The sequence below is a fragment of the Carassius auratus genome, chromosome 13 (assembly GCF_003368295.1).
Source record: "Carassius auratus strain Wakin chromosome 13, ASM336829v1, whole genome shotgun sequence".
Taxonomy (NCBI): domain Eukaryota; kingdom Metazoa; phylum Chordata; class Actinopteri; order Cypriniformes; family Cyprinidae; genus Carassius; species Carassius auratus.
This window is the reverse complement of record NC_039255.1, coordinates 19,943,758-19,956,257: the sequence shown is the minus strand read 5'-3', so window position 1 is coordinate 19,956,257 and position 12,500 is coordinate 19,943,758. Positions and strand designations below refer to the sequence as shown.

The following is a 12,500-nucleotide window of genomic DNA, read 5'->3' as shown; positions in this document are numbered from 1 at the left end:
CAGAGACTTAATATAATAAAGAGACTTGAGACTTGACTTGGACTCTAGCTCAGAGACTTGTGAGCATCTCTGACACACACACACACACACACACTGAGGAGAGAGAGAGGGTGAGAGACTTCCTCACACTCACACACACACACACACACACACACACACACACACACACACACTCACACACACACACACACACACACACACACACACACACACACACACACTCACACACACACACTGAGGAGAGAGAGAGGGTGAGAGACTAACTCACACACACACACACACACACACACTCACACACACACACTGAGGAGAGAGAGAGGGTGAGAGACTAACTCACACTCACACACACACACACTCACACACACACACACACACACACACACACACACACTGAGGAGAGAGAGAGGGTGAGAGACTAACTCACACTCACACACACCCACACACACACACTCACACTCACACACACACACTCACACACACACACTGAGGAGAGAGAGAGGGTGAGAGACTTCCTCACACACACACACACACACACACACTCACACTCACACACACACACACACACACACACACACACACACACACACACACACTGAGGAGAGAGAGAGGGTGAGAGACTTCCTCACACACACACACACACACACACACACACACTCACACTCACACACACACACTCACACACACACACTCACACACACACACACACACACACACACACACACACACACACACACACTGAGGAGAGAGAGAGGGTGAGAGACTTCCTCACACACACACACACACACACACACACACACACTCACACTCACACACACAAACTCACACACACACACTCACACACACACACACACACACACACATACACACACACACACACACACACACACACACACACACACACTGAGGAGAGAGAGAGGGTGAGAGACTTCCTCACACACACACACACACACATACACGTCTATGTTACTAAGAGGGGACTATCGCTCTACACTGACCAAGAGGGGACCAGTGTTTCTGGTCATTTTTAAGAAACAAAAACTACATACAAAATTTTCATTTGAGGTCTTTTTTCATAATATAACTGAAAAAATGCATTTTTAATTTTTTTTAAAAACATGCCAAGTGGGGACCTGAGTGACGTCTACCTATCCAACAGAGGACCTCCATAGACTGCAATGCAACTGTGTGTGCAAACATTAGGGCAATTGTACCAAGTGTTTCTTTACAATCTAACTATATTTAAATGCAACTCTAAACTTTGAAACATTCACACTATATCACCATTGAAGAAATATTCTGATAGAAATCCAAAATGTTTAATAAATTAGTATGACGTGCAGATATTTTCTGGGCTTGACACTAATACAAATGCACTTCTCAATATATGAATGCAATCACACAGATATATATATATATATATATATATATATATATATATATATATATATATATATATATATATATATATATATATATATATATATATATATATATATATATTTGTTTCAGTCAAACCAAAGAATATTAAGACAAAACAAGCAAGACACTATAGTTAATTTGAGGATAGCAAAAATAAAGTAAAATGAAGAGCTCTTTAAGATAACAATTGCATGTCAATACTTCTGACAGTATAGAGTGCATGTGTTAGATAAAATGAGTTTGGTCCCCAGTTAGATGGTGACGTGTGACGCCTGTTAGACTGAATCACCTCTTCTTACATCACAGACACAGTAACATTATATGTTAAGTTAAGAAACAATATTATATGTTAAGTTAAGAAACAACATTATATTTTAACTTAAGAAACAATATTATATGTTAGCTTGCTGCATTGAAAAATTTCAATTGAGTTCAGTAAAATATCTTTTAACCAGGCTACTTTAGCTGTTTAACACTGACATTTTTCAGAGGCTCTATTTTTAGGGTATTATCAGCATTGCCATTATATTCAGAAATAAATAAATAAAAGTAATTTGTTAAATGTAAAGGCAACCAAACAGATTTTTTTTTTTTTTTTATAGATAGATAGATAGATAGATAGATAGATAGATAGATAGATAGATAGATAGATAGATAGATAGATAGATAGATGGATGGATGGATGGATGGATGGATGGACGGATGGAATAGTGCTAATGGTGATCTGAACACTTAGGTCCCCTGTTAAATGGTAAACTGCGACATCTCTTTGGTTGCTTTGACATTTCTTGAAGATTTCATGTTGACTTTGAAAATATTCACTTGGCTAAATTTCTAAATCAATGTTACAATCAACATATATTGTAACATTATATTATCATCCTTGCCATAGCATTCAGAGATGGTGAGAATGTGAAATATTACAGCCAATCAGGCGTCACACTTCACCATCTAACAGGGGACCAGTGTTTTTATTTTATTTTTTTAATGCAACAATCAATATATAATTTTGAAAAACTCTGACATATTATAACCAGAAATTCTTCATAAAGTGGACTACCAGTAAATTTGATAAAAATTTGGGACCAAAAATTATTCTGCCAATAGACCTGACCATTTTTTGTTTAAGTGCTATCTGATATTATCAAGATGAATTTGTTCTGACAGTTTAACTCTGAGTTCTTGTCATCTTTTATTACCATTATCTAAACTATAGCAAATAAACTGTGATAGCGTTTGAAATGTTCAAGGTGTCTGAATAAATGTAGTTTTTACTGTATACATACACAATATACGTATATGTACTTATAATACTGACACATTGAGAAGTGTTTCTATAGTTAGTTTGTTAGTACTTAGTTTCTTTATTTTTCAAATAATAATAATAGTAATAAAAAGTAGTAATATAATTAGAGTCAGCCAGCTGTCAACAGTTCAAGGGCAGAGGTAATGCCTCTTATAATTAACTATATATATATATATATATATATATATATATATATATATATATATATATATATATATATATATATATATTACATTTATTTGACATTTTCTTGGCTTAACCCCAATACACTTCTCAACGTATGAATGCAATCAAAACCCATTCCTGAGAAGGTCCTATCAGTGATGATAATTTGATCAGACAGATAGATAGATGGATAGATGGATGGATGGATGGATGGATGGATGGATGGATGGACGGATGGATGGATGGATGGATGGATAGAATAGTGCTAATGTTGATCTGAACACTTAGGTCCCCTGTTAAATGGTAAACTGCGACATCTCTTTGGTTGCTTTGACATTTCTTGAAGATTTCATGTTGACTTTGAAAATATTCAATTGGCTAAATTTCTAAATCAATGTTACAGTCAACATATATTGTAACATTATATTATCATCCTTGCCATAGCATTCAGAGATGGTGAGAATGTGAAATATTACAGCCAATCAGGCGTCACACTTCACCATCTAACAGGGGACCAGTGTGCTTTACTCTAGTGAAATCACCACTACATGCACAGATCTGTTGCTGTGTATGTTTAGCATGTACAGTTTAGCCTGTGTGGAATTGTTTTTATTATTTGACTTTTTTTTTGTTCAACACAAACAAAAATGACCCTCATTGGCCGATAAGAAACATCAAAGGAGGATTCGTTGTAGAGTGTCTGACAAAATTAATGTCTTGTAATGTATAATGTACGCTCAGCACCGCCGAGTGTTCCCGCGATCATTAAATCGAAACATGCACGCGTATTTAAAAGGGATTTTAATACCTCGCATTTTGAGAGTGTCTGCCTGATGCGTGCAAACTAGGCTTCATAACATATCTAGACTGTTATTAGTATGTAGGCTATAACAGGTTTTGTAGTTGTCTACAGATCTGTCTTGCTTGAAAAATTTCTCTATTTGCACTATGAATATATAGAAAGCACTTATTGTTTCTACGTAATACGACTATTATGTTATTTGTTATGTGTTTATTTGTATGTTCAGTTTGTGAAAAGGATTTCACTTTCAGTCAGTCACTCTCAACGTCTCATCGGTGATGACTGACACATTGTGATCCCAATTCTAGAAGCTCATAATTCATGTACGGTTCCAGTGTCTAAAGAGACTCAGATAAAATCATGCAGGAGAGAATCCAGGCAGTTGAACAAAACCTTTTACAGAGCTTGAGTGTTGTTGATTTTTACTGCATATGATAATTCATACTCAGAAAGTAGAACTGAAATTATATTGATTACAAGATTATTTTTCCAGTCAAATATTTTTAGACCAGAAGTTGGTCACTGAGATTCCTTTTTTTTATCTGTAAAAATCTTGTCTTGTGGCTTTAAGTGTTGGCATTAATGCTAATCACACAATAAAAGGCGAGGAGAAAAATAATTACATTAATTTCTCAAGTAAAGCATTATTAGTTTGTTTAATTTACATCAACAAAACAAATTTATGGGTTAAAAAGAGCAGAAAGAGCTCTTTAAGGTAACAATTGCATGTCAATACTTCTGACAGTAAAGAGTGCATGTGTTAGATAAAATGAGTTTGGTCCCCAGTTAGATGGTGACGTGTGATGCCTGTTAGACTGAATCACCTCTTCTTACATCACAGACACATTAACATTATATGTTAAGTTAAGAAACAAAATTATATGTTAACTTAAGAAACAAAATTATATGTTAACTTAAGAAACAACATTATATGTTAACTTAAGAAACAATATTATATGTTAGCTTGCTGCATTGAAAAATTTCAATTGAGTTCAGTAAAATATCTTTTAACCAGGCTACTTTAGCTGTTTAACACTGACATTTTCCAGAGGCTCCATTTTTAGGGTATTATCAGCATTGCCATTATATTCAGAAATAAATAAATACATAAAAGTAATTTGTTAAATGTAAAGGGAAACAAACAGATCACGTCATGCTTCACCATCTAACTGGGGACCGGTTTGATCTTGGAGGCCAAATGGGATTTTTTTTTTTTTTTAATAGATAGATAGATAGATAGATAGATAGATAGATAGATAGATGGATAGATAGATAGATAGATGGAATAGTGCTAATGTTGATCTGAACACTTAGGTCCCCTGTTAAATGGTAAACTGCGACATCTCTTTGGTTGCTTTGACATTTCTTGAAGATTTCATGTTAACTTTGAAAATATTCACTTGGCTAAATTTCTAAATCAATGTTACAATCAACATATATTGTAACATTATATTATCATCCTTGCCATAGAATTCAGAGATGGTGAGAATGTGAAATATTGTTAAATGTAAGGTCAGCTGATCAGGCGTCACACTTCACCATCTAACAGGGGACCAGTGTTTTTATTTTATTTTTTTATTTACTGCATTAAAATCTTCAGTTGGCTCCAGTAAATTAGATGAACTGAATGTCTTTGAACATTTGCACATTTGTAGAACCAACTGAAAATTCTCAATGCAACAATCAATATATATTTTTGAGTTTTGACCTCCATGTGTGTGTTAGTGTCAGGTGTTGTATGGAAAGCTACAATAAAATACTTTAAGCATTGGCACTTTAGTCATTTAACACACTAACATTTTTCAGAGCAGCACTTGATTTAGGGGCTCCATTTTTATTATCAACATTGCCAAGAAAAGTAAAACAACAAATCAAAATGAAAATAATAAAATTTGTTTATTTAAAAAAAAAATTAAATAGTTCAAAATTACAGTGGCTTACATCAAAGTTATAACAGGTCTAAAACAGAGTCCCAAACAGCAGCTGAAAACAGCTGTAGTCAATCATTTCAATGCTATGACGCACTGATGCTTCATGTACATGGACCTTCAGTGTCACGGCACAGTTATGACTCAACACTGATACTCCACATCACACGCTCTCAGGGTTTATGGGCTCAGTACTGTTCACCCAAACTTCTCTTAACTGAAATTATTCTGTTGAGCACAAAGTATTTAACTGTTTTCCGGTCTCTTCCATTACCCTTTAGAATCCTGTTTGCATTTATGCATCTTTCACAGTCCACTTTCCCAGGAGCCTTCTTTCCTCAAAGTAGATCTTGAAACAGTGTTCTATGACTTTCCTTTCTGTTTTTGACCAGGGCATTCTGGCTCTTGCTATTTAACAAAATTAAAAGATAAAAAATATATATAGTGAATAAATATATGAATGAATTAAAAAAAAATAATGTCAGTAATACATACTTTACAAAGTTGAAAACATGAAAAGACAATGATCTTTAGATCTTGTGTATTGTTTATGGTGAATGGAACATACCATACTGATTTAATGGCACTAGTGATTTACTGATGTGTCCAAGACTGAAGTCTGAAGTCTTTCCTGAGCTGTAGCTGTTTGTGGTTGATATTTGATAAGACTGGTGATCAAACCTGTAAATTCACACTAATACTTATATCCAATCATTTTAATGCTTATTGTAAACTCTACAATAAGTCTTTGCACATAGTTTTGACTTCCTGAAGGCATTCCTCAATGGTAGGATGCTCTTCCACTGATTTGCTCAGCATTCTGCTTAAGATATGTTTAGTTTTTCATCCCATTGAAGACTGAAGTTACTCGTTCTGACATGTAGAGACAGACCAAGTGGATCCTGGGTGTAGGGTGTAGTTGTCTGATGAGGGTGTTGCCCATCCGTCTGTAATGGACCAAGCATCCTGCTACCTGTAATATAGAAGATTCATTTATATCAATCTCTAGTAATGGCCACCTGACTAAGCTGTAACGAATTAATACAATTAATAATTATATTGTTATGAACCCTGAAAGTGACATGCAGAACAATTCAACAAGTGCTCTTTTTTTGTAAAACTGATTTTATCATTGCATACATTAAACTTGTTGACTTGCATCCCCTTTTATACTCAAACCCAGACCCAAATTAAAAGATGTAATTTATGTAATAACACACTAGTAATTCATGATTAACCTAACATTTTAAGGATCCAGAATTGTGCATTAGTTAAGAATAAACAAACCAGTAATTAATTATTAACTTTTTCACAATTATTGAGTGGCTCTTACTAAGTGATATTCAAGTTTATTGACCAGAATAAGCCAATAATTATTGATTAACTAATGCATTATTCCCTTAAAATAAAGTGTTGAAGTGTAAAGTTTCACTTTACAATAAGTCAGGTCAAGTCAATTTCTATTTATAGAGCACAACATTAACACAACCATCATTGATCCAACGTGCTTTACAAGAAAAGGTTACTTTAAAAGCAACAGAGATAAAAAATTAAAATAAAAAATATGTATATATACACATTTAAAAAAATTTAAAACATACATCAAAAGAACCGTACACCGCATCACTCAAATGCAAGGGTGTAAAAATGAGTCTTTAAGTTTGATTTAAAAACACTGAGCGATGGACAGGACACATTAACTAACAATGAGAAATACATTTGTTTAAATATTTAAGCTCTGTTAACATTAAAAAAAATACAACTGTTTATTTTTTGTTAATGTTAGCTCAGCTCCATTAAATAATATTTATTAATACATTATTAAAATCAAACATTGTATTTGTTAATGATAAAAGTAATGTTTACTAACATTAATAAACACTTTAAAAGTGATTTTCATGTTAACTAGTGTTAACCAATGACATCTTATGGGAAAGTGCTACTATTTTATGAAATATAGTAAAGACCATACCAATGCGGATTGTTTTTTCTTCACTTTGATCAATAATCTCTATTGTGTTGTAGTGCTATCTGCCCTGTTCATGCTCTCTCTCTCTCCCTCACAAACATTCACACCTCTCACAGGATCAACACACCTGACCAGTGAGTCTGGGATCAGGAAGACTGGTTTAATGTTTTTAAAAGAAGACTTTTCTGCTAATCAAGGCTGCATTTACCTGATCAGAAATATTGTAAAATGAATTTAAAATTGTGAAATAGTATTACAATTTGAAATAACTGTTTTCTTATCGAATGTTCTTTAAACTGTAATGTATTTCTGTGGTGCTCCGCTGTATTTTCAGCATCTTTCATCCACTCTTCAGTGTCAAATGATCTTCAGAAATCATTTAAATTAGCAGAATTTATGTTCTTTTATGATCAATTATTATTGGTTCTCAATCATTAATAATGATTCTTATATTATCAGTGTTGAAAGCATATTTTCCTGCTTCATAGTTTTGTGGAAACTGTGATATATATAGTACTTTTTAGGATATTCAATGAAAATAAAGGTCAAAATTACAGCATTTATTTAAAATAAACTGAATAGACCTATATCGAGATATCTATAGATATCTTGCCTATATATATATATATATACATATATATATATATATATAGAGAGAGAGAGAGAGAGAGAGAGAGAGAGAGAGAGAGAGAGCTGTTACTTTAAACTGTGATAATACTTGCAGACTTGGTGAGCAGAATATTCTTTTAAAGACATTTAAAAATCGTACTGATCCCAAACCAAACTGATTTAACATTGTTTGTAACAAGTTTGCCAAGTTAATTCCATTATTTTACATTAAAACTCAAAGTAAATTTGATTTACTACAAATAAATAACAATTCATGAAATAACTCAGAAATATGAGCTAAAGTTATTGAAATAGAAATGTACCTGTCTCCATGGGCAGTCAGGATCTCCACAGTCGAACATCATTTCTTCTCCTGCAGTGATGTTTGTGGTCACAAATGCACACAAATGTGCTCTTTTCTGTTCATCAACAATCTGTTGGTCACAAACACATACACATGCACATATTAGCTTTAGAGAATACATACATTTATGATACAAGTTTAATATGTGCCCCAGTTGTTTTCAAGTTCCAATTATTATCAATATTAAACATTTTATCAAGTATGATTATCAGTACAATCTTTATAACTGTGCATCAAAATTAAAATACACTAAATATTCAAGCCACTGATCATCTATAATTTCTGTTTCTGTATTTTTTTCACACTGCACACTATGAACTAGTAATAACATTGCACAGTGCACTTCTTGAAATGCATAAGCTACTATGCCAAGTATTTAATTAATATTTGCAGTCATACAGTATTGGAGACAGAGTCTTAAATGATAACTTACCTTTCTCTTGACTCTTGACTGAAATATGTCTTTATCTTTCCCAGATGCGATGAATTTCAAAGCTACCTTTTCAGGACAGACTCTTCTGGGTCTAATTTTCCTGTGAAATATTCAAGATCTGTTTAGGGTACACTGCATTTGCCAAAATGAAAAACAATATTTAAGAAACAACCACACAAAAAAAATCAATCAATCAATAAATGAACAAATATATTCAGTAAATACAGATTAAACAGCACTAACATTTACTAAGACACTACATGCAAATTTTAACAGTCTGCATGCATTTTTATCACATTTATTTTTTAAGTCTACTATTTACATGTTATCAGAATCTAAATTCAGAATGTATAACTTACTTTTTCAGTCTTGAATGGAAAAAAGAGATGAGAAATGGCCTTAGTAGGCTTTGTTGTATGTGGTCCCTTGTAGGCAATGTAGGAATCTCAAAAAGCTGTTTGTCCTTCAAGGTTTTAGAATTTTATTTCACAAAAAAAAAAAAAAATCAATGAAGATTCTGTCAGGAAAACAGAGTATATATACAACCCCACCCAGCTATCTGGACCGTGATTGGATGAGACTCAGTTAGTTGTTGGTACTGTTGCGTTGAAGGGCCAGGTGATAATGCTCAGGAATGTGGAGACATTGGTGCCATTAACATATAAAAAGAGAGAACAATCAGTTTACCAGACGCTGCTGGGGGAATTGGGGGATGTGGGGATTCTTTAAAACAAGTCACTTTGACCGGGATTGGTTTGCTTTAAGATTATGTAGTTTGAAAAAATAATCAGGGATTTTTAAAAAAAGATTATAAAAGTATTTGTGTTGTATTCAAAGTCTTCTGAAGTCATACAATAAGTTTCTGTGAAAAGTTTCAACATTGAGGTATTAATAACTGAAAATGATTCCACTCCATAAACACAGTCATCATAAAATACAGCTGAAAAAGACATCTAAACTGACGTAATAAATGTCCCTGTCCATAGCGTTTGTCTGTTGATGCAAAGGTATCTTAATGAAACCAGTGAAATACCCTGCACATGGAAAAACTGCACTAAATGGACAAACTAAAAATTTACGACAAGGGCTCCTGACCAAGAGTCACGGATTGAGAAAGTGTAAAAAATGGTCCCCAATGAGACTGTGTATTGTGACGCCTGTTTGGTTGCCTTTACATTTATCAATATTTCATATTCTGTTTATCTATGAAACAACAATGTTGATAATAACACTAAAACAGCCATTCTTTCCATCAGAAATAGTTAAACTTAAGTAAAAACATAAGACATAGAGTGACTCGTCAGGTAGAGATGCAATGCATAAGAGAATGGCCAGCATGCTGATGACTGGTCATACAGAAGCTGATCATACAGATGACCGTCCATACAGACCGCATCATACAGACAGTGATCACATCCTGATGTAACCCATCGCTCTCCAGCTGGAGGAAGTGCTGCTTTATAATCACAGAACATTCACTCACTATTAAAGTGATTCTGGCTGCTAGAAAGGAGAACATATCCTACAACATGAGTAAGTTCTACATTTTCTAATCACTTATTCTACAAATGTTGCAACTATGTTTAAACATGTTTAACAAAACTGTCTTTACTTTTTTCTTTTAAGAAAAGTCAAGTCAACAGTTCACATTGTTCACTCTAAACAAGAATTTCACTTCATCAGAAAGTTCAGTCCTCAAAAAAAGGTATGTTGCTACTCAATATATTTTGAGTATAAAATGTTCTGAATACAAAAATATATACTCCCAAAAATGGAATTGCCACAATCAACAAGAATAATAGATGTCAATCTCATTTCAAGACAAGTAAACCTCTTAGTGTTAGTGTATATTCATCTGAATATCTTTCAGTTTCAGCGATCAGCTTTAACGTTTAAACCTGTGAGTTTTGGCTGTCCATGTTAAAGACTGGAAATGTAACAATAAAATAAACATCCTATAAACACATTTTTCAGCAATTATGGAACCTCCAAAGATTTGAGCCATAATTAATAATTTGTATTGTATATTTTCTATCAGCTGCATGCAGAATCTGGATTGTAGGGACAGCTACATTGGTCGTGGTGAAAAGCAAGCAAGGGAAACCATGGGCACCAATCTCTGTGTGTCCTCCCAGGTCCAGTGTTTGGCAGAGGAGGCATGTGTTGGGGTGACCTCCTTCCTTTCTTCAAACAGTGTCTTAAAGAAAGAACTGAACAAATGAAGATTATGCTTTCTTCAATCGACCCGAGGCACCACTGGAGGAAAGGTGGACAAAGTCAGGAAGTTTGTGAACAAACTTAGTTTGCACATAGTGTTTGACAAACCTGAGCTATATTTAAATGATGAGGTTCATTTAAGCCCTAAGGGAAATGATATATATATATTTTAACTGATATTATCCAGTGTTTGAGAGACCACAGACCCTGATGCTGGATTGGTGCATGTTATGGGAAAGGTCTCCTGTATTTTTTTAAGTACCTGTAAAAGTACCCAGCAGTGTGTTCAACAAATACTTAATAAAAGTATTCCCCGGACTTACTGCTATGATCTTATTTTATTTATCTAGCATTTAAAAATAAATAATATACAATGCATAAAATATAAACAGCTTCTTTGTTAAAATGTTGAGTTTCAAACTAAATTTAATAATAATACATTAATATCTGGTATAATTAAATACTATTTGTATCATTTCATTTATAAAATACACTTAAATGGACCTGCTTTCTTTTCTGGGCTTTGCTTGTATGTCCAGATACCTGCTCGCTGTGAGAGGGCAGGTGATAATGTGGAGGCATTAGTGTTATTAGCATATGAAGAGAGGAGACCATCAGTTTACCAGACACTGCTGGGGGAACTGGGGGGTGTGGGGATTCTTTAAAATAAGTCACTTTGATTCGGATTGATCTGATTTAAGATTATGTAGCTTGAAAAATAATCTGATTTTATTTTACTTTTTTATAATGCACTAGCCAGGAAAGACCATCATACACATTGTAGATACTGATAATATATATATGTTTCAATGTTTAGGTCTCCATTTTGTTCACTATTGCATGGTCATTTCTACACAGACTAAACTGAACATGCTAAACTTACACAGCAACAGGTCTGAACCTGAACTGTACTACTAACTTAAAAAGAACACTGCAATTAAAGTATTTTAAATCATTGATGCAACTTATAAAAATTACATTTTCTGAATGAGGAATTGTTTTATTTTTTGTGTGGCTTAACGTCGGGTTTTGAGTAGAGTTTTCTTTGAAATTATTAATTTTAAGTTTACTCCGTGACGTCACGTTGTTGTTCTAGTCGACGTTCAGAAGAATCTGTTCAAAACGAGGATAATCACAAGCGACTGGAGCAAACTTATGGAACAACTTGTAAGTACATCAAAACAATTGTGAAAATGTCTTATTGAATATCACGATAAAGGATTGTTTTTATTTTTGGAAAATGCTGTTTTACACAGCGCCCCAAGTTGCTTTTGAATGTGCATTGATT

At 33.6% G+C, this 12,500-nt stretch overlaps 1 long non-coding RNA gene across 2 annotated transcripts; it reads right to left on the bottom strand.

The window, feature by feature from the left end:
- Positions 1–5,506: 5,506 nt before the first annotated feature.
- LOC113112997 (uncharacterized) lies at positions 5,507–9,765 on the bottom strand. Of its 2 annotated transcripts, XR_003293530.1 has the most exons (5): positions 9,355–9,765; positions 8,996–9,095; positions 8,522–8,632; positions 6,189–6,593; positions 5,507–6,028 (listed from the first exon to the last, which is right to left on the bottom strand). It is a non-coding gene; the product is annotated as an uncharacterized LOC113112997 (long non-coding RNA). The 2 variants fall into 2 exon arrangements; XR_003293529.1 differs by having other exon boundaries at positions 5,507–6,593; positions 9,355–9,763.
- Between the last annotated feature and the right edge of the window lie 2,735 nt (positions 9,766–12,500).